Below are 27,803 nucleotides of genomic sequence, written 5' to 3' on the forward strand. Positions count from 1 at the left end.
TCTTTAAAACATTACTGCTCTAATATTCCCTTGTGTTGGTCTACGATTCTCATCTACAGCAGCAAGCATCTTCTTATTTTCCACAAAATGCTTTTGCAGGATATCATGGAGCTTCAAGCAATCCATTCAAAACACCGCTTTCTATGTACAACACCACATTTCACACAGCCAAAGACTTGTAAGAAGGGAAAAGCATCCAGACTGAAGAGGTCCTTATAATTAGAATTCTCCTTGAAGAGCCACATCAAGTTCTGCAGGCCTCTGGTTTCTCCATCATGTAAGTTATATTTGTTTCTCCATCTGGAGGCCAAGTATCCTCTCAAACGGATATGTCAAGTTTATGAAAAGATGTAGATGGACTATATAAGAAGTGTTTCAAATATGGCCAGTAAATATATTTGAATTGGGAGTTTTTTCAACTACACAGGAACAGGAATATTTTAAGCTATACATACGTACGTTCATCTCAAATGACAAAAATGCCTATTTTTACAAAAAGTAAAGAAGAGCTGTTAATGGCTGGTTAAGTAACCTAAGTTCTCTGAACTCCAATTTCCTTATCTGTAGAATGAGGATAACAGTATCTACTTCATAGACAGTGTTATGGTAGTTAAATGAGATAGTTTCTGTGAAGTGTTCCCTATAGGAAAGTATATCTGAATAGAATAAGAATATTCATATTTCTTCTTGAAGCTTGATTTCCAACCACCAAAGAACACTAAGATGAAAAGCTCTACTAAATAAAGTATGACTTTAATGTTTCCTTTGGCACATCTTCTGTCATCCCCAGTGGATCATAAGCCTACAAGGCCAGAAACTGTGGGCCCCACCTTTTCTCTACCAATCCCTGTACCCAAACCCAACAGGCACATCACAGCATGTATCTTTGGTGTTATTGGTTGCTCACATCCAACTTTTGTATTCAGCTGACAGTTAACTATAAACTATAAATTCAGCAGCAATATTGCAAAAACAGTTGAAAATATTAAAGATGGGGCAATTCCAGTGGTGAATCTGAATGTTCAGTCCCCACTATATAATTTTTCTGCTGATGTACTGATATAGTGATAATCCATATAAGATTATGTGAATAATCCACATGGACAATAAGCATTTTGAATTGAATTTGTATATGAATAAACAAAATGAATTTACTTTATTTTGCGTTTTTGAACTGATTATAAATTTTTCAGAAAGAGCACTAACTCCAATGTGACAGAAATAGCTCATGTTTGTGGTCAAGGGCATAGTGTGACTTGCTATCTTGTAAAAGTCACCACAAAAGCAAATTCTATGTCATAATCACTGTTAGGTCACCGACTGTCTTAAAAAAATCATGTCTATGACGTACAGAAAATTTTCCTTTAGTAGGGTATGTGTCTCAAGTGAAGAGAGGTCAAAAGATTTAAATTTCAAAATATCGTCTTTACTGGTCAAGAACTTTCTATTTATAAGAAATCTAGTGTTGATTACAAAGCCCATAATAAAAGGCAGACTGAAATTCAATGCCCTTTCTTCAAAGCAGGGATGAAGAAACAGGGTGAAAGAATGGCTTGTTGATTTGATTTTCTTAAGACTTTAAGATGATCTGCTCTGATGATTGTTACTGTAGTTAAAACTGTTTTATTCTCCTTGGCAGAATGTTCTGCTTGTTACCTGATAAAAAGTACAAGCTCAATAGCATAAGTTTCTGAGCAGCTGAAGAGCTGTGACTAGCATTCAGACAGGTAATCAAGACTTCAGAATAAGCCTATAATTCAAGTCACCTGCAGCATGTAAGCCCGGATCAATGGTACCTTTGAGACTCTCAGCCTGTCTGTTTAATTGCCATTCTCCCTTCTCCCCCATCCTCTGTGGCTGCCTCTCCCACTTTGCCCATCTTTAGGACCCTACACACTGCCCAGCTCTCTTCCATTCCTTCCCTCTTTTTCCTAACCTACTCTCCAGAGCTTTCTATCCTCAAAACCTCTTAAGCAACCATCAAACCAAACTATACATTTTCAAACCTGTACATACTTCATAAAGTTTTTTGTTTTCTCTTAATCTAAAGTCTTCTGAGCTGAAAATACCACGTCTCCCTCTTGCAGAAGAGAAAAACATCTAAACCTATTTGCTCTTTCTGGAAGGTTGCCTGGGATCATGAAAGGGGCTCTGAGACTCAGGACACCTGGGTCCAGTTGGGCTGACCTTTCTACATTCCCTTTCACCTTTCCGCTTGGACTTGACTGTCCTCGACCATTAAACAATGGTATCCCCATGCCTACAATTCTTTGATTTCCTGTGACACTTGGTTAAGTTCTTCCCTCCCACTATGAATCTGTGGCATTTACCACTTCCACCCACCTCCAGTCACCAGCCTTCTTTTAGGCAGAAATAAACTTCTACTACCTCAGTCAATGAAAACATTTTTCCATGTCTAGTTTCTTAAAAAAAAGGTGGTGTTCACATTTCATTTCAAGAACCCTTTAACATTTATGTTTAGCTGGAAACAGACTACCTTCAGAACATTATAAAAGTTTCATTAATTTAATTCAGTGTTTAGTTGATTTTCTATACTCTAACTTTTCATTTTTCATCTATGTTCTTTTCTGCCATAGTCATTTTATATCTAACAGTGAATTTGCCAGTTCCCTCTGGATTAGGCATTGTGTCTTACAACTCTAGAGTGTTTGCAAAATTTATGTTTTTAATTTTAGTAATTAAAGTAAATATGAAGCTACATCTTCTTATATATGGTTTAATACATGAAATTATGTCTATCATAATAATTTTACCTCCTAGAAATTAAATCATGTAATCGAATTCAGTATATAATATAAAATGTAATCATTCAATGCTTAACTCACATAGATGTTATGCAACCGCATAGAATTTATATACATAAATGATCAGTAATAAGCCAATGACACATATTTTTGTCAAGGGCAAAATTTCAGTGACTATTTTCTTTGGGCAGTTTGTTGATTCATTTCACCTCTTCAACCAACTCAAAGTCAAGCTTGCAACAAATCAGTCCACCACTGCAAATGTACTAAACATCCCTTCATTAGCCTGTTAGAGAAAAAAGCAAATCTGAACAATAAACAACAACAAACATTTGAGTTTTGCACAGCTGCACTCTACTCCTAACTATAGTGTGGAATTATGCTGGCAACCATTCACCGCCAAACCTGACAAAACACAACTTTTTGATCATGGCAGCATAATTACAGCTCGCCGCTCCAGGTTTGGGGGGTGGGAGTGGGGGGTGGAATGGGCTTTTTACTGTAGTCTCAAAAATACTAGCATTATGTCATACACTTGACACTTGCTTAGTGTAGCCAGGCAGGATGAGCCTCACGTGCAATCTTGCAAAGAGAAAAAGCAAATATTTCTAAAGATCTAAGTGATGTTTAACATTGCATTTTGTCTTGTTAGTACATGCTGAGCAGGCATTTGCAAACAAACAGCTCTGAGACCTTTAAGACAGTATCACTCCATGTATAGTTCTTAAGGAATTTTCTTAAATTTGCATGTATAGTATTAAGCAGTAAGTTTTGATACCCACTGATTTCTGTTTTAAAGAGCCACAAAAATTATTTGTAGTGATGTCTGGAAAGGCACCGTATCTCTGAGTTGAAAATTTCATTGATGCACTTTTGAAAATTTAATACCTGATGGAATTTTAAAATGAACCTCCAAAATTTACTAATGAATGAAAACAATAAAATTGTAATTTAAAATAAATAAAATTTATTATATATATGCACACATAGAAAACATTTCAAAGTAAAGTTCTAGAAACTTTCAGCTATTCTAAGAAATTCAACAAACCTGGATTACTCCAGAACTTGGTCAAGAATATTAATGAATTTCATATTGTTTACTGTTTTTTACATTGAGTTCTAGTAATAAGTGAAATGTTGTCCTTGTCAACAGACAGGTGAAAGGTGGCATCTCTTTCTTGTAATCAAAGCCTGCTCTAATATCAATATGTTCCTCAATTTTAGCACCACTGTTAAATCCTTAGTTTAAAAAAAAAAAGTCTAAGACTTTTATCCTTGATATAACCGATGCTTTTTTTAGATACACTCAAATGAAATCCTAAAAGCTTTGCTTTCAGTGGTCAAAGAAAACACTGTGTTGCAATAAGAAGGGGAAAAGATAGGTAAGAGGTAGGGTATGTAATACGAGCATCTTTCAATATCATAGATGTCTCCAAATTTATAAATAAACTATTTAGATGAATATGATTTAACTTCATCAGAATAGAAAATTAAAGAATTAACCTCCCCCATATATATGTGTGCTATAATTAGAGAATAAAATACTGAATTACTGAATTTCCCTATAGAAAAAATGACCTTTTATATAACTACTAAAAAATCCTTCTTTACTCTGAAAAATAGAACACTGAATGCCAAAGCATCTTGGTCCTTTTATAAACTACATGGTATAATCATTGATGGAAATGTTCAGTCTTCATTAAAACATGCACACACACAAAGCCTCAAACTTTTATACGGATATTCAGCCACTCTGTTAGAAGACTTTCTATTATGACTGTAAAAGCAGCCTATACATTGGGGCTATAGATGTGTTCTTTGAAATGTCTCCTTTGACAAAAGTTTTTCAATAGTCACAACCAAGTGAAGGAGATAAATAAATGTGAAAGGAAATGAGGGAAATAAAGAATGCAACCTACAGAGAGACTGTTGGTAGCACTGAAAGAAATGGGAAGCAATATCCTAAAAAATATCACAAACTTCAGTAGCTACCTGGAGTTCTATGCTATTTCAGTGATTGACTTAAATTTCCTATTTCATTTGGATGTTTGGCATAAGATAAATTTAGCTTCTATGAAACTAAATCAAGCTATGTTCATGAAATTTGGATAGGATTTGAACATTTTGGGTTTCTTCTGATAAAAATAGCTTTTAGATCATGTAATGATCAGTCTGGAATATTCAGTAGTAAGATTCCTGTACAAAGGATGTTACTTAGCTAGACTGTTTTAATAGTAAAGATGCACTTTCAAATTACATTCCTGTCCCTACTTGTCTATAATCAAATATATTATAGACTATATGGCTTTATATTTTGAAAAATTTTATTCATGTATTTATACTGTTTATTTAAAAGACAGATATATAGACACACACACACAGACCCCTACACGCCCGCCCTCCCCCCATCAGCTGGTTCACTCCTCAAACAGATGCAATAGCTGGGGCTTGGCCAGACCAAAGTCAAGAGCCAGGAACTCAGTCTTACTCTCCCATATGAGTGGCAGGGACCAACCTACTTGAGCCAACACCTGTCACCTCCAAACATGCACATCAGCAGGAAGCTGGAATCAGAAGCAGAGCTGAGACTTGAACTCAAGCACTCTACTATGGAATGAGGGTGTCCCAACTAGCATGTTAACCTCCATGCCAATGCCTGTCACTGTAGCTCTATTAAAAGCTCAAATACTGGGGCTGGCATCGTGGCACAGTGGTTAAACCATCATCTGCAGCGCCCATGCACTGGTTCAAGTCCAGGCTGCTCCACTTCTGATCTAGCTCCCTGCTAATGTGCCTGGGAAAACAGCAGAAGATGCCCCAAGTGTTTGGGCCTTCATACTCACATGAGAGACTCGGATGAAACTCCTGCCTCCTGCCTTTGGTCTGGCCCAGCCTTGGCCATTGTGGCCATTTGGGGAGTGAACTAATGGAGAGAAAATCTCTCTGTCTCTCTCTCTCTCTTTCTCTTTCTCTCTCTCTCTCTCTCTCTCTTTCTCTCTCTCTCTCATTCTCCCTCGCTCTCTCTCTCTCTCTCTCTGTATGTATGTATGCGTGTGTGTGTGTGTGTGAGAGAGAGAGAGAGAGAGAGAGATTGATTCTGACTTTCAAATAAATAAATAAATAAGCTCAAATACTGAAATTCATCTCTATGATTTAGCATTATGTCATGCTTTATATATTTCCATGTTTTGAGATTAGAACCACAGGATGTAGCAGAAGAAAACTTGGATATTAATCTGGTCCAATTTGCTTATTTCCACTTTTTGAAACTCAGATGCAATAAGGTCACATCCCTTGTGGTAGCTTGAACTAGAACCTGGATCTGAAGATGTTTAAACAAGTCTCTTTCTACTACATCTAATTTCATTATTCCTAGCTTTTGACTTGCCAAAGTTTTCAAGAACTTTTATTTCTTTGTTTACCCTCATCTCAAAACACTGATTCAAACTACACCAAACTGAGATGAGTTATCTCCCACATATTTTTTATTCCAGTAAAAGATAATGGTTGTTGGCATGCAATTTGCATTCTTGAAAAAAGGGTACACTTCCCAGAGCCTTTCCTTACCTCTGCTTCCCTAGCACTAGTTTTTACAATATCTTCCTCTTTCCACTGTGGACACCTCCAGTCAGCTGGGCACACCACAGCCCAAAGATTTGCACGCTGGGGCCATCTCTTGTAGAAGAACTTTGCATGGGTTTTGACTCTTCAAATAAAGACACATGCAACACAAACACTTTAGGGTCTGTCCTCTACTTATCCCTGTGCTCTCTCATGTACCTTGATGATTTTCACACACAGCTATATGCCAACAAATTGGAAAAATCTAGAATAAATGGATACATTTCTAGACACATAATTTACCAAAACTGAGGCACGAAGACACAGAAAACCTGCATAAATCAATAATCAAGACTGAGATTAAACTAGTAATAAAGACCCTCCCAACAAAGAAAAGCCCAGGACTGATGACTTCACTGCCAAATTCTACCAAACTTTTAAAGGAGAATTAATCGCAATTCTTCTTATGCTATTAAAAACTTTTGAAAGGGAGGGAATCCTTCTAAACTCATGGGAGGCCAGCATTGTCTTAATTCCAAAACCAGAGAAAGACATAACAAAAAAATAGAACTATAGACCAATACTCTCAATGAACATAGATGCAAAAATCCTCAACAAAATACTAGCAAACTACATCCAACAACACACTCACCCAGACTAAGTGGGATTTATCCAAGGAACGCCAGAATGGTTCAGCACACACAAATCAGTAAACACAATATATCACATCAACAAAATGAAGGATTAAAAACAATATGATTACCTCAATAGATGCAGAGAAAGCATTTGATAAAATATAACATCCTTTCACCATAGAGCCCTTTAAAACATTGGGAATAGAGAACATACCTCAACACAATCAAGGCAATATATGACAAACCCACAGCAAGCATCATATTGAATGGGGAAAACTGGAAGCCTTGCCACTAAGATTCTAAATCAGAGAAGGATGCCCACTCTCATCATTATTCAATGTAGTTCTGGAAGTTTTATCCAGAACTATTACCCAAGAAAAAGAAATCAAAGGGATACAAATTGCAAAGGAGAAAGTCAAATTATCCCCGTTTGCAGGTGACATGATCCTTTATAAATGAGAACCAAAAGACTCCACTAAGAGACTATTAGAACTCACTTTTCTGTTCTAGATTCTTTTACCTTTACTTTTAATGTGCCATTTTCATCTCTGCCACAGGACTTGCACATCTTTTCTTTCCCCTCTTTGCCTACCAATGTCAACTCAAGGATAATGTCTTAGTTCTCCCAGATCTCCTTGACTACACAATGGTTCTATATATTTTTAAAGATTTCTTTATTTACTTGTATGGCAGAGTTGGAGAGAGAGAGAGAGACAAGGAGAGACTGAGAGAGACAGAGAGAATGTTCTAATTGATGGTTGACTCTCCAAATGGCCACAATGGCTGAGATTCCATCTAGGTTTCCCATGTGTTGGGTTCAGGGACTCAAATACATGGGCCATCCTTTGCTCTTCTCTCAGGTGCATTATCTGGGAGCTGGACTGGAAGTAGAGAAGCTAGGACTCAAACTAGCACTTATATGGGATGCTGGCATCACAGGTAGCATCTTAACCCATATATAGAACCAGGCACCTTTCACCTATAGCAGACTTGTCACACCATCAGTTTTATATTTGTTGGATGGTTATTTTGATTAGTTGATTAATATCCATCCTATCCACCAGATTGTAAGTTCCTTGAAGGTAACAATCATGGTTAATCTTATTCATTATTGTATCCCAGGGGATATATAATGAATATTAATCAAATGAAGAAATAAATAATAAGACATATATTTTATTTTTTAAAAAATCATTACTTCTCATTCCAGCCACCTCATATCATCTGCCACTTCCCAGACGAAATATAACTTCCATGTATGAAATGCTCTTTTCCCACTTTCTCCGTCTGATAAACTCCAATTCATTCAAGGTCAAGAGCACATACCTTCCTGGAGATGAGAATGAATTCATCTCTCCTGCTCTAATGTATTAGAAGTTTTATCTTTTATAATGCTGCTCTCACCATATCCTAACTATTCAACTAGAATTCTTTCTTATTTATTCATTCGACTTACGAGTGCCTACTCTGCTTGAAGAAAAGCCTCTGACATCAGGGAGCTTATACTGCAGTATAAGGAGACAGACATGGTACAAAGAAACATGAAAGCAACTAGTTACAATTGTGATAAAGGCTACAGTGAAGGAGACGGCAGCAACATGTGAGCTTATTAACTCCAAACACCTTATTAACTGGGCATTTGGCACAGTGGTTAAGCCATTGCTTGGGACTGTGAGTTACTTAAAAGTGAAGAAGATCTCTTATACATATTTGCATCTTTAGTACCTAACTAGCAGGGCACATGTTGTCAATGTTTAACAAATGTTTGTGAACCACCTCAAAAAAAAAAATGAACAAATGTGTGAATAATTAATTTCAAAGCACTAGTATCCTGTTTGGTCTTTGTCAGATGTTTTGGTTGACATTCTCTAAACCTTAGTTTATTGTGGTAACTTCAATTTTATTTTTGGTTCTGTTGACCCTTATTTGCCAATTTTAACAAAGCTTCCATTCAAAACAAGAGTCAAATTTTCCTTAACTATACAGAGAACAAATGACAATAAATAAGACTAATAATTTAGTAATCATTGCTGCCCAACAATAGAATGTGCTACCTCAAAAAATTAACAGTCAGTGGTGTTGTGTTCAAGTAGACTTCAGGTCTACTTTGTCAGGTGTGCACAGGAGAAATCCTTGACTCATGGGGAGACTAGCAAGATGGCCTGTAAGGTGCTTTCTATCCCTGAGATTTTATGGTTCGTTGGCGTTTCCATGTGAATACTGCTCATTTACATATTCTATTGGACAGATAAGGAATGGGAAAAAGTTCACTATGGTCAATTTTTAAGTTTAAAATTTTGCAAAAGTGCATTTTCTATTTCTCAGCTTATACTCACTCGTAGGGAAGACACTCATGCAAGAAAAGTGAATATAATGGAATTTCTATCAATAAGAGAATAAAGAAAAGAAAGAATCAAAGTTAGTGAGTCTGGCATTTTTTCAAAAGATGAGCTTACATCCTTATGATCTTTTCTGTTTCTGAGCAATATAATGTATTGCTATGGGAAGACTTAAAGGAATAACCCTATCAAAATAGAAATGTTAAGTAGAGAACTACTGGAGTTGAGAAAATAACTGAAGGTGAAAGGTAGAAATCTCTCCCAATATAGCCTATTCATAACACACAGGTGTTTGTCCTATCAGAATTCTGTTAACATTCCACCCCAAGTTGTTGATATTAAGGGGTGGAATCCTTGGGGAAGTAATTACATACGGTATCAATGGGATTAGTGTCTTTATAAAAGAGAACCACAAAGCCATCTTGCCCCTTATCCCACACGAAAACCCAGTGAGAAGCCTCCATGTATAAGGAACTGGCCCTCACCAGACACCAAATCAGCTGGCAGCAAAAATTTGGACTTGACGGCCTACAGAACCAAGAGTAGCAAATTTATGTTGTTTATAAATTACTCGGTCTTAGGTATTCTGTTGTAGCAGCCCAAACAACTTAAAGCATCTTAGCTTCAGATGCAAAGCAGGTCACTGCCAGAACTCACCTTAGAATACTCAGCAGAGCCACACCTCCCTGCCCTCCTTTCCTTCCTCTGATGGAAAAAAAGATTATATTTGAATAATATATTCAAAATGACGTGTTCTAGATTCTAGCATGAAAAAAATTGCTAACAAATCAATAGCATTGTTGGAACTAATTTTAAAATCCTGAATTGTTCACAAGTAATTGCAGGTTTCATTTTTCTCTGTTCATTATTAGGTAAAAAGTGAAGAGGTTCTCCGATCTATAGATATCACTTAGACACCAACTCCATAGCCTGTATGGATGCTTTCCTTCCACCTGTGCCAACAGTGAGGATCATTAAACAGCATGTTAAAGCATCCATCTGTTTTTGGCACTTTATAAATACTCCTCCCCTCACCCCGTCCTCTCTCTCGAGCTACCACGTGCCTCTGTTGTACAAGAAGCTAGGGAGCTACAACAATGATAAATAATTATTGGAATCATTATTGGTAAGAATGCAAAGCAGATGGACAAAATGACCAATCAGCGTCTATGAATCTTTGGATGTCAAATTTACTGCTAATGCTATAATTTTGTACAATTTGATAAGAAAACATCAAAGCATCTGATAAGGAAAAAAATTAACTCAACAATTTCCATCAACAATATACAAATGTGAAAATTGGGGACCACAGATGGACTGACTGAAGCCCTGAGTTCATGTGATTTCTACCAGATGACTCACTCTTGAAATAAATAATTTGAAAAACAATGTGGAAAAATTATAAAAATTATGGCTGCAATGGTATAAAAGGGACTGTTACTTTGGACCAAGGGAGAAAATATTCAGAAATAAATACCTATTATTCTCACTGAAAGGAGAAGCATGGCCAAAGATAGTAAAGTTGTGTTTTTTTCCTTTTTATAGCTCTTTTTTTATGTTAATTTTTTCATTTTTTTCAAGGAAACAATTACTCGATTTCAAAATTATGATGTGTAAGCCAGTCTTTTTGATCTTTGCAAGCCTAATATAGTCAGGATTACAACTGAAGAGCATATCAGTATTACAGAAATTCCTATAATAGGATTCAGATTTACAATTTGGATTTTACCTCACCTTAAATCAAAATGTGCATAAGTAAAATTTACCTAAAAGATGCAAAGAGTAATCCAACCCTTTCATACAACGGATCTTCCTAGAAGGTAGGGATATTCTTGGAGTTGTATCTGAAGGACAACCAAAATTATGATGTCATAATAGCTTTGTAATTTTGTTAATAATTATTTTTATCATCTTCCTAATATTGAGTGATTATTCTATGCAGGTGCTTATGCCATTAAATTCTAATAATGAAAAGTTTCATTTTTTTCTCAACACAATTTGGGGTGAGTATTGTTATCTTTTATTTATAGAAAAATAAAATGCGGTTCAGAAACCTACGTTCCCTGTTCAACATGAAACAACTAGTAAGTGTCTCACTCCAAGATTATCTAAATGGTCCATGTTCTTCACCTCAAAAGATAGTGTGGATTTTTCTTGAATTGCATGATTCTAGGTGTCTCAGAAAGATAAATAATGGAAATATGAGGTTAGTGATGAGCAATCCTCCTAACACAAAATAGAAGGAAAGACTGAACCCCAAATAATTCCCATAATATTATGGATACCCCTTGGCAAAAATGTATGCATAAAATCTAGTGTATGTTATAATTTTCTTAGAGGTGGTAAGATTGGCAGCTGCTTCTGGAGCTCTAATTTTTTAAAACTGAACATAAATTTTAGTCTGTGACTCCCAGAAATGCTTCATCTTACTATTCACAATTTATAGTCAAGGTAAATGCTTAAAATATTTTTAAATGCCAAAGATATAAAATGCACAGTATTTGGAAGAGGAGCACTCTATCAGGGCGAATCACGCCTTCCGTTGGTCTTTATAGCATCACAGTGAATGGCCAAGGATTCTACTGCTGAACCCAAGTTCTTTCCATTAGACCTCACTACCTCAGAGAACAGAAAGAAAAAAAAAGAAAACAAACAAACAAACAAAAAAAACCAGGTATAAGCTTGAAATGATGGAAGAGAAAAAATGCAAAGAGTAATCCAACCCTTTCATACAACGGATCTTCAAAAATTTGATTGGGGGTGGGCATTTGGCACAGTGGTTATGCCATTGCTTGGGACTCACATCTTCTATGAGAATGCTTGGAATCAAATCCCAACTGTGCTTTGGAGGCAACATGTGATGTCTCAAGTAGTTGAATCCCTGCAACTCACATGGGAAATATGGATTAGTTCCAGGTTCCTAGCTTCAGCCTGGCCCAGCTATTGTGGACATTTATGGAGTGAACCAGTTGCTACATGTGTCTGTCTCCTTGCTGTTCAAATACATACAATAAATAAAATATTTTTTAGATTCATGAAAAGCGTGTATATAAAAGCTATGCATGAGGCCGGCGCCGTGGCTCGATAGGCTAATCCTTCGCCTGAGGTGCCGGCACACCGAGTTCTAGTCCCGGTCAGGGTGCCAGATTCTGTCCCAGTTGCCCCTCTTCCAGGCCAGCTCTCTGCTGTGGCCCGGGAGTGCAGTGGAGGATGGCCCAAGTGCTTGGGCCCTGCACCCACATGGGAGACCAGGGGAGGCACTTGGCTCCCAGCTTCGGATCAGTGTGGTGCACCTGCCGCAGCGTGCCGGCCGTAGTGGCCATTGGAGGGTGAACCAATGGTAAAAGGAAGACCTTTCTCTCTGTCTCTCTCTCACTGTCCACTCTGCCTGTCAAAAAAAAAAAAAGCTATATTCTACATTTTTATATCAAAATTTCACATTTTTACATCAAAATAAACATATTTTAATTCCATTTTCCATAAACGTTTTGAAGTACCCTGGTATAAATACTGAAAAATTTAATCTCATTATTAATGATTCCTGGCAACAACAATGTTTAAAAAATTGTCCAAACTTTTATTGTGTTGTTATTTAGTTGCATATATGTATATGCATGAATATGATTACAAACTATGATTATGCTAAAAATCAAGTGTTTTGCTAAGCCTGAACCAAAGCAGAGGCCAAAATTCAGAAATAGTTTCCTAATAGCGTCTAAGCTTTCTATTTGCACTTTTTCTATAAAGCCTAATGAAAACGCTCTCCTTAGATTTAGAAAAAACTAGGATCCAAATTTAAAATGACATTTATCTCAAATGTAGATTAATATTTAATGACAGTCTGATTAATAATCCTGATTTTATGAACTGGAGACATTTAGCATGAAAGCCCTTAGACACACTTCTTCTGAGCTACTCAGAGGAGAGAAAAGGCAGTGAAGATAGGCCATCTCTTTTTAAATGTTCCTTTACTATCAGGTTTCAGACTTGTGCCTCCCAAACACCACATTTGCATTCTGAATGATCTCATTGGAAAGCTTTATATTTGTGAAGAGCAGGGCAAAGTATTAGGAGACAGACAAATAGGCACTTTCAAAGGATTAAAATCAACTAAACTATTATCTAGGTGGTAACTGGGAAAAAAATCTAGGACAATATTTCACCATACATTCCTCACATCAATAACACTGAAACTATTAGGAAACTGATAAATCGTCAACATGTATTCATGGGTATGCTAAGAAATACCATCATTTCAGAGATTTTGTTTTCATTGTTAATAATCTCAACTATTTTGAGGGGGTCTTTTATTTTTTCCTTCTGTTTTTTTTTTTGTTGTTGTTGTTGTTAATGATCTGAACTGATGAGATAGCTTTCACAAATAAGCACAAAGGAAAAGAAATCAATATGCAAAGAAAAGGAACCTGTTAAAGGACTCAGTGTTGTGGGCTGTCATTTTAGAGGTTAGAAAGGAAATAAGAATAGGAGAATGAGGAAAGCAAGAGAGGAGGGGGGAAGGGAGGAGGGGCCAAATAAAAGAATAGTCCTGTTTGGGACAAGCGGGCCTGAGAAAGCATTTAAGGTCATGTCGCATGGATCCTCAGAAAGATAATGCTCTACATTTGTATAACACCTTACAGCTGTGCAGCTCACATAGAGAAATGTCCTCAATAAAGAATAATGCCTAGGGATAGAAACAAGAGACAGCGTAGCCAACGTCCTCAACAGGATGTGCCTGAGAAATGCTTAGAACAGGCACTGGGCACCAGAGGTTGCTAACATGTGTATATATGGTAAGCAGGGAGCTGACATGGGCTGTAAATGCAATTTCTAGGATTTAAACCACACTGCTTTAGAAACTTAGAGTATCCTAAATTAGTTCATGCTAATAGTAGTCTAGACCTGGACTATCTGGTATGGTGGTCACTCATCATGCAGCTATTTAAATTTAAATTAACTTTAAATCAATATAAAATCAAATTTATCTGTCTTACAAGCCAGATTTCAAGTATCTAGTCACTCAGGTTGCTACTGGAAACTGTACTGGAAGGTAGAGATATAGTACATTTCCATCATCATATCAGGTTCTATTGGAAAGCACTAGTCTAGATGATCTTCCTGTAAAGTTGTGAGGCAGAATTCTGCTCCATTTTAAATAAGTTCTGTTCTTCATAAGGATCAGAGAAAAAAATTCTACTGGAAACACCATACTTTGCCTTTATTGGCATTTCTGTCCACCAGTTACCTCATTCCCACCAGTGACAGAGCCTGGGCCTCCACTTGCAAACCCTGCTCCCTCCCAGATTTTAAGAGCATCCTAGGCCTTGTCAGGAAGAATGTCAAAAGTACATGAGTGAAAACACTGCTGAGCCATGGTTCAGTGGTTCATCATCAGGCCAAAAAGGAAAAAAAGGAAAAATCATTTAAGGGTTTTAAGTGGAAGAATGATATGATCAGATTTGCTTTCTGTAAAAATTTTAAAGTGTACAAAATTAATAACAGAACAAGAAAAGTAGCCAAGTCCAATTAATATACTATAGTGAAAGTCCAGGAAAGACAGGTTGGCAGTTTGATGATGGCATAAAAAATGGTGCTATTTACTGTACTTGAATCCTTTCATTGATAACATAACCAACACTTGATTTTTCTAAGACTACAGATCTAATCCAGGTGGACCCCTGCTAGCCACATGAGAGACTTCTTCTAAACTCCCCACATGCACAAACCACAGCACTGGGAGCTTATGGGAACAGACCATTTTAATCCTGCCTGCCTCTTCCTGCCTCTGCTCGTGAGAATCTCCAAACATTGACATCCAACCTTTTCCATACTCAGCCAGAAAATCTTCTAATATTCCTAAAGTCTAACTTCCTGCCTGATGGAACTGCCATCTGTCATCTGCTCTATTCTTTCCAGATGCCACAATCCCCTACCTGGATGTTCACCTTTTAGGAATGACTTGCCCTGTTTGTTAAAAATTTGGAGGAAAGAACATAAAAAGGGGCTGGCGCTGTGGCGTAGTGGGTAAAGCTGCCACCTGCAGTGCCAGCATCCCATATGGGCACCGGATCGAGTCCTAGCTGTTCCACTTCCGATTCAGCTCTTTGCTATGGCCTGGGAAAGCAGTGGAAGATGGCCCAAGTCCTTGGGCCCCTGCATGCATGGGAGACCCAGGGGAAGCTCCTGGATTCTAGCTTCAGATAGGTGCAGCTTCAGCCAATGCGGCCAATTGGGGAGTGAACCAGCGGATAGAAGACCTCTCTCTCTCTGCTTCTCCTTCTCTCTGTGTAACTCTGACTTTCAAATAAAAATAAATAAATCTTTTTAAAAAAAAAAAAAAAGAACATAAAAATAACTCAAGTCCAGGATTCTAAAAAAAAAAAAAAAAAAAAAAAAACCAGACCAGCTAACCAAAAGCAGAACAACAACAAATCCCTGGGAAATAGTGGTGGCATAAGTCTCCAGTTCCCTCAGTTTAGCACATCATAGGCCACATAGGCTCCTCCCCTTTCCTTTCAATATAGTTCATTATCCAAAGAATCCTCAGTCTAGGGCCGGATACATATACCACTCAAGGGACCTCGGGATTCCATGTTTGCTTGCATATAGACTGGAAGCCAAGTGAAGGTAAGGATTAAACTTGCTTAACTTCAAAACTTAGGAAAGTGCTATATATCTGAAAAATGATTAATAAATATTTGCCGAGTGCATGTCCTACAATTTCAAGTTGGTCAGACTATGAGAAACAATAAAATCCTATTAAGGAAAGAACTTCTTTGTATTTGAACTATTAATTCATGGCGGGGGAGACTTCTATCCATTGATTCATTCCCAAATGCCCACAATGGCCCCCTAGTTGGACCAAAACCAAGAGCCAAGAACTCAATCCTGATATCGCATATGAATGGCAAGAACTCAATTACTTGAACCATCATCATTGTCACCTCCCTGATCTGCATTAGCAGAAGCCAGAGCTGGAAACTGAATCCAGATACTTCAAAGTGGGTTGCAGGCATCTTAAACACTAGGCTAACCACTCACCCCTGCTACAATGTTATGGTAAAAACTTCTATGAACTACTGTCTATTCCAAGCAAGTGCTTGGGAATTTAAAGACAATATTTAAATTTTCTGCATAACAAGTAAACTCTGACTTTTGTACTAATCCACTGGCACCTTGTAAAAGGATTGTGGGACAATTCTGAATGAGGAGATGGAAGGAAGTGTCTAGAGGAAGAAAAAGACCTGGCCCGGTGAGACATAGGCACATGGGAATACCCTTGTGGTGAGGAATTGTAAATACATTCTAGGAGCAGTGACATCGAACATTTAATTAGTTAGTTTCTTGTTTATGCTGTAATTACCATCCTTTATCCCAAAGCACTCATCCAGAGTGTGTTACATATACAAGAGCCTTATAATAGCAATGCTTTAGACAACGAAGGAAAATCTGACACCCAGGGAAGTAAAGTGGGTAAAATGCATGCCATCTTTGGCATGGAGAAACTAGTGATAGATATAATTCATGCCCCCACATCTCAATTTATTTTGAAAGAAGATGACTCCAGAAACTATGGCTGTTTATCTAAATGTATGCTTCCCCTTCATAAGAGACAACTATCACCAAGAAGTTCCTGTTGAGCCAAGGATGACATCCTGTTGAGCCAAGGATGACATTTCCTAGCCCCCTGATGCTAAGTGGGGTAATGTGACCAGTTCTCATCAGGGAGTATAAGCAGAAGTGCAATGGTTACATCTGAGCCATGATACTTAACAACTGGTTGTGCTTTTTCTGTGTTCTCTTCAGTGATTGTTATGTGGGTGGGAAATATATTTATTATGTCAAATCACTAACATTCTGGAGTTTGTTATAACAACTAGTATTATCCTAACATATTCTGAAATTGATACCTTTTGGGGATGGGTAAAGCCTTCACAGAAATCTAACTATGAGGTGTTGGCCATCAGCAAAGAAACAGATAGAGAAGATGACAACCCTGGAACCCTGCACTGCACTGGAAAAACCACGGCTGGGAGGACAGATCTATAACTGGAGGCAATGGTTGGAAAGAGCTGAAATATTAGTGTATAGTAGTTTCTCCTCCCTGCCTGTAGAAAAGTTTCAAAAAATAACTGATGACTTCAGGAAAGAATTGCTAATTTGAGATCAGAGATAAAAAGGAAAAGCCAAAGTCTAGAAATGCAAAGCTAGAAAAGCCCACAGCTTCAGAAACTGTGACACTGAAGAACGAAAAAGCCTTTATGTAACAGATGCCCATGATGACTTCCCACAGTGACGTAGAAATGCCCAAGGACCTGATTAATGAAATTACCTCAGCACTCAAGCCCAAAGTCACCACTGGAGACATGGATGGTTAAGACATGGGAAAAGAAATGAAGCAGGTTCAAGAAGTAGGGCTAAGAAACAACTTTCACTATAGTTGGTAGTTGAACATAAAGAAAGCAAATAGATAAGTAACCCAAGAAAATTCTGAGGGAACTATATTATCAAATAAACTAACTGGACCTTTGTAAAAAGAAAAGATAAAGATAAAACAACCTCTAGGTGTTCAGACTTGGACTGGGAACAAGCACCTGAGAAGGTCATGAGAGATCTATAAAGGGCACAGTTCCCAACAACTACTTCAGATGTGACCATGGGCAGTAAGGGACAATGAAAAACCTCCCACTGGGTGTCAGGGCTACAAAGAAAATCAAACAACACACTTCCTCCAAAGCCAGAGTCTAATAAAGGAATTTCTGGCACTATTAGTTTGGCTCTAATAGGATGGCTAGTATGATTTCTCCCATATTGTGTGTTAATGACTTTTATTCTTCCCTTTTCCAAATGGGAATTTTGAGTGCAATTATTCCAAAACTAATCTATCAATGTATATTTGGAAATCAGTAACATGCCCTTTAGTCTAAAGATTTCTGGACAATAAGGGGCCATATTCAGACTTACCTGGGGGTTGGGGAGGGTTTAGCATCACCCACAGAACCTGGACTTTGAGATAGATGCAGCATCTACATGGGATTTGGATAGTCTCCTGTGGTTGCAGTTTTCCTGAATGTGTCTGAAGAGACAGGATATAGTAGAAACAGTCATTTAGCAAAATGAAGCAAGGCATGTCACGTCTGAGGTGTTCCTTTTCTATCTTCATTCTCATCCACAACTACCAGCTAGACATGGAAAGCTCCAAGTTCCTAGTGTCCAGAGAAAGAGCCTGGGTCTCCAAATCATTGAACCCAATATACACATTGGACTGTCAGATGAGCAAGTTAGAAGCCACTAAAACTCTATTAACTACTGAAATATGGAGGTCACCTCAGCTAACACCATTTAAGAGAAAAGAGGGAGGCTATTCCTTGCTATTATGACCAATTGGGAGCTGCAAGACATAATGACACTTAATTGCATGTTTGCTACCAGGAATCCAAAACCATCCTCTTTATCATTTTATCACTGTCTCTGTTGAACATCAGTTCCAGGCCATGTACCAGCTGTTCTTAACAGACTCCTCACCAGTATCCCAAGTATAATTTTTTTTTAATTTTTATAGTTCATCCCCCTTATATTAGTTCAGCATTTATAGGGGAAAAAATAAAGTGCACTATGTTACTTTTTTAAAAACAGTATTTGACCCCTGACTTCCTGTCCTACAAGAAGGATAAAGTCCAAGTGGAATGCACACATACATTGATATGTATTCCCCAACCTTTTCTTCTTCAGCTTCATGTCCCCTCACTTCCCTACAAATGCCAGTCCTGAGCCCCAATCACCAGCCAAGCCCTTCCCGTGACACTGCTTTGTAAATGCTGTTCCCTCAGCCTAGAATACGCTCCACCTGCTTCCTTTCTGCCTGGGGAATGCTTACTCATCTTTGAAAGCCAAGCTTAGGTGTCACTTCATCCGTGAAGTCTTGTCTGACACTCCCATGTAGAATATGAAGCTCTGTTATGATCAGATCATCTCCATCAGCCAGCTTCACATATCATGCCTACTATTAGGACTTCAAGAATGTTTAGCAATCTATAGGGTTTGATTTTGTTGCTAGTTATTTTGTTAATGAGTCAGCCACTACAGTTACCTTCTTACTAAAAACTGCATAGTACTGATTTGCCAAATAGTCAGCCACGCATTTGAAATGGACTGGTTCCCTTCAATGAGAGAACATAGCCAAGATTAGTTATGCTGAATGGGATCCATACAATGCTTTTTTGATGGGTTTTCTAAGGTTGTGAAGTATTTGGAGGGCAAGATTCCAAAGGAATCTAAGAATCCCTGCATCCTGCATAGCTTTTACATCTCAGCAGGCAACTAAGTTAGCTAAAAACTCGCTTGCTATCAGTGAGCGATTAGATCTTAAAATGTAAATACACTTTATTTGGAGCTTTACCATGACTTGATCACCATTTTGGCAAGTCTCCATCTATACTCCTATTCACATGAACTGATTCAGTAACCCAGCACACACCCATCTGTTTGCAACTGCAGCTGCCACACTCAATGAATGTATTTATTTTGCTTCTATTGCGAATTGTCAAATATGCAAAAGTGTAATCAATATCTAACTGGATATTATCTTCTTATTCAGACATTTTCTCTTTTATCCAAACTTATGTTAATCCAAATTCATATCTTTTTAGCAGCCAGGCACATATTTTATTACATTTTCTGGTGTGGTTACACCTGAACACAGACATATTGAGACATCTACTTTCCATCTATTTGCCCTTTCTATTCCAAATAAGACATTTATATTGATTTTTAAAATATCATATGTACAGACAGTCTATATTACCTATAAATATCATTTCAGGAAAAGAAAAAGAACATACAAAACACTGTTTATAAAAAGGGGCCTTTGGATCTGACTGAGGAGAGAATCATGGCTCCAAACACATCCAGGAAGCGAAAACAACTATGTGTTTCTCACTCTTGGGATGTTTCTGTGGTGCAAGTCTTCTTTCACATTACCATGTCACCTTGCCAACAGAATGTATGATTTGTATGTGATTTATTTTTCTCCACATATAGGCTGTGAGTGCATGATGCCTTATTCATATTTATGCCCCTAATAAGTAGCTTAGGGCATGGCACAGGGAAGGAGCTGAGTAGATCCGCTGAGGATGAAATAACAAACAAGAATCCCACAGGGATATGCAAAACTTGCCTCTCATGACAGACCTATGCTCAGCATTCTGCCCATCCCAACCTTAGGAAGCTTTCTCCACCTTGCCTCACTCAGAGTTGCATAAAAACTCTCTCCATTTTCTCTCCTCCTGGTGGGCCTCTGCAGTACTGCATTCATTTCTGTATCCCCAAAAGAGCCTGAGTAAGTCAGTAAACACTATTTAAATCAAATGATTCCCCCAGAATATTGCTATAAATAATGGTTGGGATTTTTAGTGCTAAGAATACTATACTTTAGTTATATTATTGATTCAAAGGGCTTGAAGGAAGAGAGGGTTTGATTTGAGGACCTGAACATTATTTAAACTACCGTTTTTATGAGGGCATGTATAAAGTTCTAATATTTTTAAAGCAAATTTATACACTGCAAACCAACTGTCAGTTATAAGTTGGCTATTCAATGTGATTAAGTGTAGGAGACCAAATATCCATGTGAGAAATAAAATGTCCATCATGAGGATGGATCTAATATTTGGTTTTAATGATATCTCATGAGCAACATTTAATCATTTTGTCTTTCAAATTTAATCTAGACGATTTTTTTACATAAACAGAAAAACAGTGGTTAGTAAGAAATAATTTTACTTCAAAATTATTTAAACTTTTCTTAATGAAAATGTCAATTTATGATTTGATATATGCTTTCACAATTTTGTTACAGTTATTTGCCACTTAATAAAATAAATGCATTCTAGAAAAATACACTAGCAACTAAATCTGATATATGACTATATTTGAATTTCCATTAAAGTATTAGGGTTAAGGGGTGGGCATGTAGTCTAGCAGCTAAGACTACAGTTGGGACGTCTTGCATCCCATATCAGAATGCCTGTATTCAAGTCCCTGATCTGTACCCGATTCCAGCTTCTTGCAAATATGTTCCCTGGGCATCAATGATGGCTCCACAGGAGAGACTGAATGGGGTTCCCAGATCCCAGCTTCAGCCTGGCTTAGCACTAGCTATTGTGGGCATTTGTGGAGCGACCCAGCTGATGCGAGTCAGTCAGTCTCTCTCTCTCTCTCTCCACCATTTCAGTCTCTGAGTCTATAAATAAAGTTTTAAAAATATTGGGATTACAGACCCATTAAAAATGAGGACATGTGTAAAAGAAAATTACAATGGAAAACTAAGCATTTTCTTTTCAGACATGAATATATAATTTTAAAAGCAGATGAAAACACACTGTAACACTATATTCAAAATAATTTGCAAAGATGTTTAAAAGCCTGCAGAAGTAAGTAAGCATTCAAAATTGATCCATGAGAGAGCATCTTGGGCAACCATCCTCACTTTCTGTGGTCATTGTAAGAGCAGAACTTTCAATCAGTTTAGCATCCTCCTAAAATCCCACCCCCATTTTCAAAATCAGCCTCCAAATAAGCTACCTTCTTATTTCAAAGTCATGCTGAAAATATTGGGGTTTTCTCCTTCCAAGCACTCTGCTACAGTAAGACGCATAGCATCCACTATTGGGGAGATGTGACTTCAAGTAAACACAGGACTGCAGGCTTCATTTCTTCTGCTGGGATCATGTTTCTTAGACTCTGAAGTTCACAGTGTTACAGTGGAGCCAGAGTGCCTGGATTCGAGCATGACTTTACCTTTCACTTCCTATGTGACTTCAGACAAATCAAGGAAAGTCTCTGAAAATTAGTTTTCAAATCTACACAACAGAGTATGAGTGCCAGCTACCTAATGGGTGACTGTAAAAACTAAAATATTAGTATCTGCAAAATGTTTAAAACAGTACCTGTTTCAAGTAAGTGTTCTCACTCATAACTTTATTTATGTAAACAAAATAAAAACATTATTCATAGTATTATTCTAATTTAATTTAAAATAAAAAGGTAAATATTTCAACATATTTTATTTATTATTATTATCATTATTTGCTAACAATTCCCAAATGCATAGACTGTGATGAATTTTCATGTTCCACCTCATGAATTTGACTGGCTTAATGTATTATGTATAAAACTGCTAAGTTTATTTCTGTATGCAAGGAGATCTCTCATTTTAAACTATAAATGTGATTCTTCAATGACTTATTTAATTTTTTTATTCTCTACACTGTAGAAAGTCCTTTGAGATAAGGATTGCCTTCCTTATCTCCAGTATTATATTCTGTTCAAGTATTCTTGTCTTTATACATACTTAATAAGTAATAAGTGAGTTAATGACTGAGTTGGTGAGTGGATAGCTGACATTAAATCAGATAGTAAAGATAGGTTCAATTCAACTTACGGGAACAGGCACTATTCAAGATAATACAAGACAGTTTCGTTGGCAGGGGTCAAGAGGCCCCTGGTCTCACACACTGGGCTTTCTGCCTCCCAACCTATACTTGCAGTAAAGAGGTGGGGAGGAAATATCTCTAAGAAGCACAGGAGGAAATAAATAATAACAATAATAAAAGGGCAATAGATCTAGACTATGAAGATACTTGTACTGTGTGACTCCAAAATTTAGGACTGCTCTGCTCTATAAAGTTTATTTCATCACTCCGGGAGAAACAAGGCCATAAACTTACCTTAAAAACTACTACGAACTTTAAAAATATCACATAGAAAGCAATCATACTTTCCACTCCTCTGAAGCCCCTAGAAAAATAATAGGCATCACTATTTCATGCAAAATCCAATACAAATTGGCAAATTTCAAGTAATATTACATTGTGAAACAAGTAACTTTAACCTTAAATAGTTATCCTAAAATGTACATGAGTAGATTTTTCTACCCACTTTAAGGATTTTCCTCAGGAATCAGTCTCTAAGGCGGTAGCACATTTCAAGGAACTAATTACTTTTCTATCAAGGAAAAAAATGCATTAGGGCAGAAAGAACTATATCTTCTAGGTTTCTTAAATTTTACCAGTAATTTGGTCTACTTTCCTAGTACACGCACAGTCTATATCAGACCTTCTAGAAGACCATTTCAAAGTGCTAGATGAAAATTCAAGAAAATATTTCTTTTTTTTCAGTGCTTAATGAAGATGCTATACAGATTTTCACACTTATCGATAGGCAGGTTTACATAAAACCTGGACAGATGGGATTTTAAGTGGCCAAGAAATGTGACGGAAGCCACATCCTGCCACTTCATTTTTTTTTTTTTCTAGATAGCTCATTTTTATCACCATACCAAAAACTAGAAGAACCGGCTGATGTTCAGTTGCCCCACAGCATAAACAAGGAAGTGTTAACAGCAAATAGAAAACACTGGATGAGGCAAGCTTTGCCACCACTCCATCTGAATATTCCATGAATTTACAAGCTTGAAGAACTGAGCAATAGGATGTGAAGAGAAGTGAATTTGGAAATAGTTTCAGCTGATGCATGGGTCAACTCCATGAGAAAAAAAAGAGGCGAACAGAAAGGAAAGAGGGGCGAGAGGCAATAGAAACAGAAGACTTGGGAACGAGAACTCTCAAAGTGGCAGGCAAGACAGTTATTTTCCAGAGTCCGCGTGGGGCTCTGTGCATGAAAAGATTCGGGAACAGGGTCAGGGAAAGGTGAAGGTGAAAGGGGCCCAGGAAGCACAGAGCAGCCAAGTGATTCACTCCTTTCTCCAAAAGTCTGAGTAGTGCCAAAGGAGGAACAAGAGTGCATTAAACAGAATGCTATTTGTGATAAACAATCGGTATGAACCTGACCAGCAAGAGGGAGAGAATCAGAGTATTGACTTTGTGGAGCACCTTAGCTTGTCTAGGTCACCAGGAGACTTCTCATTCAGTTGGGGGAAAGTTATTTCTACCTGGGACATTCACTAGAAGGTAACCAGAAAAGATATTTACAGCAGGGAAAGCCTGTGCGGCCTCACGGATAAGCCCTTTATTCCTGCTCTACATTAAAAGAAAAAAAAAAAAAAAAACACCTCCAGCAATAATTAAATGCACATCCATATGCATCATGTGCCAAATTACCAAACTGTTCAAGTTTTGGTTACTTTAATAATAAAAAACTCTCTAGTCTAGAAGTCTGTAGGTTTTGTTCACATGTTACAAGTTAAGCCTTAGACAACTTTTCACACACACACACACACACACGCTTTCTTAAAGAGTCAAACAAAGCAAAACTTGATTTTCTTCTCTCTCTCTGTCTCACACACACACCCATTTTTAAATGTTACCCTCTTTTTTCAAAGTCTTTTCTGTAAGTTACTCCACAATGACAGGTAAGAAGTCAGATCTCTGAAATCTTTTACTTGTCCTGTGAAATATGATGCTGTGGCTGATCTGTATTGATAAATAAACCACCAGTCCTCTGTCCCACACCGTACTAGACATTTAAAAGCAGTAGCAGTAAGATGCTTACTTTTCCTTTGACCTGGGGTTAAAAAAAAACAGATTCCGAACAAGATCCAAAACAACCCAATCAATACAATAATGGAAATGTGAACTGCTATTAAAAATATTGCCATCATGCTTAATTTGATTAGAAGTCATGTTGAACCTGCATGGAATCAACCAGTGCCCATCGGTGCAACCTAAATTTCCCCAGGGTAATCTTGTATTTATCATAATATACTGTCAAGACACTCGTGTAGTCACAAATGTTGTGTACATGGCACGTCTGTCATATTGCACACTGGCAATTTTTTATGAATGGATACTCATAAATACTCATAATTGGAGAAAATAGATGGCGGCATACTATTTTGGGGAAAAAAAAAAAAAGGTCATCAAGCACTGGGAGCAAATGAGGAGGCAAATGGTGGGCGGCTTTTGGTGCCATCCAGGGCAATTGCATTCCCCAGTCCCTTAGCAGTGTGTTGGAAACAGCCATGGAGCTTTCCTTGGAGACCCGCTCACCCTGTGGGGAACCGAGCCTCGGAGCACAGACCGCGCACCGCTCCAAGAATAAAACGCATACATGTCCCTGCGTTGCCGAGGGCTGTGCACGCACCAGAGAATCCGCACTCGCCAAATCGGGTCCCACAAGTGTGTGCCGTGTGAGTGTGGCATCTCCCCACAAACGAACAGAAGGCATTCGGAGCTCGGCTCCAGCCCTTCCCAGTCAGGCTGCCGGGACGCTGTTCGGGGGCTGAGACTTGCGTGCCTCCCCCCAGCGGGAAGGCGCCTTCATCAAAACCCCTCTCCGGGCTAAGTCAGCTCTGCGTGTCAGCCCGCTCGGCACCACCGGGCAGTTTCCAATCCTTCGGCAACTCGGGTCTGGCGAGGCGGCCGCGGCGCCCGCTCCCAGCGGAAGCCCCCATCCGGGAGCAGCGAAGCCCCCGCCACTTACCTCGCTCCCGCGGACCCCGCGCGGCGGCGGGCGGGCGGGCGGCACGGGCTCGGGCGCCACCGCGGGCGGGGGGATTCCCTGCGACGGCTCCCCTCGCCGAGGATCTGTCGCTGGAAGTCCCCCGCCCCTGCGCCGAGAGGAGGGTCTCCCCGGCTGGCTGGCGCTCCCGGCGGGCGTGCCCCCTCTCTCTTACATCCCTGACTCTGGTTCCCGGTCTCTAAGAGGAGACGCGGCGGGAGGACGCTAAGGCATCCTTAAAAAGAACAAGAATCTTCGTGGATCTTCACCCCTTCCCCGCGCGGGGTCCCCATCCCCCTGCCGCCGCCGCCGCCGCCCAGACGACAGAGCGAGCGCTGGAAGCGAGAAGGAAAAATCGAGCGTGGCTGCGCTCGCCACGCGGAAGGAGCCGGAAAGGCGAGCCGCGCCAGCCGGGGAGTTGCCGCTTGTTCAGGCTGCCCGGAGCGCGGCGGCGGCGGCGGCCGGCGGAGGCGGAGGGCGCTGGGCGCTGGGTGGGTGTGTGTCTGTGGCGGAGCTGGGAGAGGCTGCGCGCGGGAGGCGAGGCGGGGCGCCCGGGGGCGCCGCTCCCCTGCCCGGAGCTCGCCGGCCCGGCGCGCACACTCGCCCGCGGCACCTCAGCTCCCGCTCCCGCTCCTCCTCCTCCTCCTCCTCCCGCGCTCCGCGCACCCGCGGGCTGGAGCGGCCGCCTGCGCCGCCTCCTCGGCGCTCGAGGTGGGCGGCGGGGAGGGGTGGCCAGGCTGTGTGGCCGACCCGGCACCACGGGGGGGACGCCAGGGCTCGGCCTCGCGGTGCCGGAGCAGTGCGCTCGGCAGGGGACAGCGCCCCTGTGCCCCAGGGCGCGGCCCGGGCGCGGGCGGGCAGGCGCGGGCCACACCTCGGCGGGAGCCTCCCGGTGCTCCCACGCGCCCGGCGCTCCCTCCGGCCCCCCCAGGCCCAGCTCCACACCCACCTGCCTCGCTCTGCAGCTCCCACCCGGCTGCGCTGGGCTAGAGGGTCCGCGGCCCCGCGCGGCCGCCTCACGCACGGCGGCCGGGAAAGCCCGGGATGCCCCGCCGAGACGCGCTCTGGCGGCTTCGCGGGATTCCCCCGGCCCTTCTGCTCTCCGCGGCTGGGCTCTCCCCCACGCGCCTGCCCCCTACACGACTCTGCCCCTGGGCTCGCCGCTCCACCCGGGAAACTGTGGCGAGGACAGATGGCTCCTGAATGATGGGGCCGGGAGTATCTTGCCCGGGAAGGATCTGCGGGGTTAACTAGGAGCGCTGAGAGGATCTGACTTTCCTCTGGGCACCTCCAGCCCTGCCCGGGGCCGTCCCTGGCCCAGAGTAACCCAGCTTTCCTGGCTTTGCGGGTAAAGCCGGCTCGGTGGCAGCCTTAACTCCTGCTACTCACGGGGGCGCTGTTCAGACCCTGGGTTTTTGTTTCTGTTTTCCTTTGTCCATCTTCTTACCCAACTGGGAAACTGTGCCAAGTTGCCCCTTAGTGAGGCGTCAGGGTGGATATGCAAACCTTTCCGCATCTTCGGGGCGCAGTAAAGACAATGAACTTGAACAATGTCCCTGGCCCTACAGGTTCCTGATCCAAATGCTCTTTGACAGGGCAGAATACAGACAGCCCACGTGCATACAGGGGCTTTTGCGAACCCTTTACAGGCATCTTAAAAGATGGGATTCTAGAGCTGCTTTAGAACAAGAAAGACGAGTGTTAAAGTCCAAATTCACTCGGGTTTAAGTGCATCCCATTAAATCTTTGCTCTTTTCTTTGGTTTCCACACCTAGGCTTCACGCGTCCCCGCTGGTCTTACCTTGTTCTTAGTGGTTGTTTCAGATGTCGGGCATCCAGCTACGTGGTCAGGCTGGAAAATGGCCTTCTGACATCATTGTCTCCCAGCAAGAGCCTGCCCTGGCCTTCTGCTCTGTCACGCAGCCTCGAGTATGAGCATGGCCTCGTCCCCAAACCTTTATCTCCAAGCCTGGCCTGTTCCCAAGCTCTGATTCCACATCTCCGGGGACCTGCCGGAAGTCCATTTCCTCGCCTGCAAGTCTTTC

At 40.1% G+C, this 27,803-nt stretch overlaps 1 protein-coding gene across 2 annotated transcripts in view; it reads right to left on the reverse strand.

The window, feature by feature from the left end:
- KCNB2 (potassium voltage-gated channel subfamily B member 2) overlaps window positions 1–25,755 on the reverse strand; it is a 444,644-nt gene extending 418,889 nt beyond the window's left edge. Inside the window, exons 1-3 of one of the 2 annotated variants that reach the window (XM_062188365.1) lie at window positions 25,402–25,458; window positions 23,028–23,097; window positions 18,265–18,376 (exon numbers count right to left, since the gene is read on the reverse strand). The gene's annotated coding sequence lies outside the window, so the exon portion shown is untranslated. Of the gene's footprint in view, window positions 1–18,264; window positions 18,377–23,027; window positions 23,098–25,401; window positions 25,459–25,740 lie in introns of those variants that run through there. The other variant, XM_062188366.1, reaches the window with a different exon arrangement.
- Window positions 25,756–27,803: the final 2,048 nt, after the last annotated feature.

The sequence above is a fragment of the Lepus europaeus genome, chromosome 4 (assembly GCF_033115175.1).
Source record: "Lepus europaeus isolate LE1 chromosome 4, mLepTim1.pri, whole genome shotgun sequence".
In the NCBI taxonomy this organism is placed as follows: Eukaryota; Metazoa; Chordata; class Mammalia; order Lagomorpha; family Leporidae; genus Lepus; species Lepus europaeus.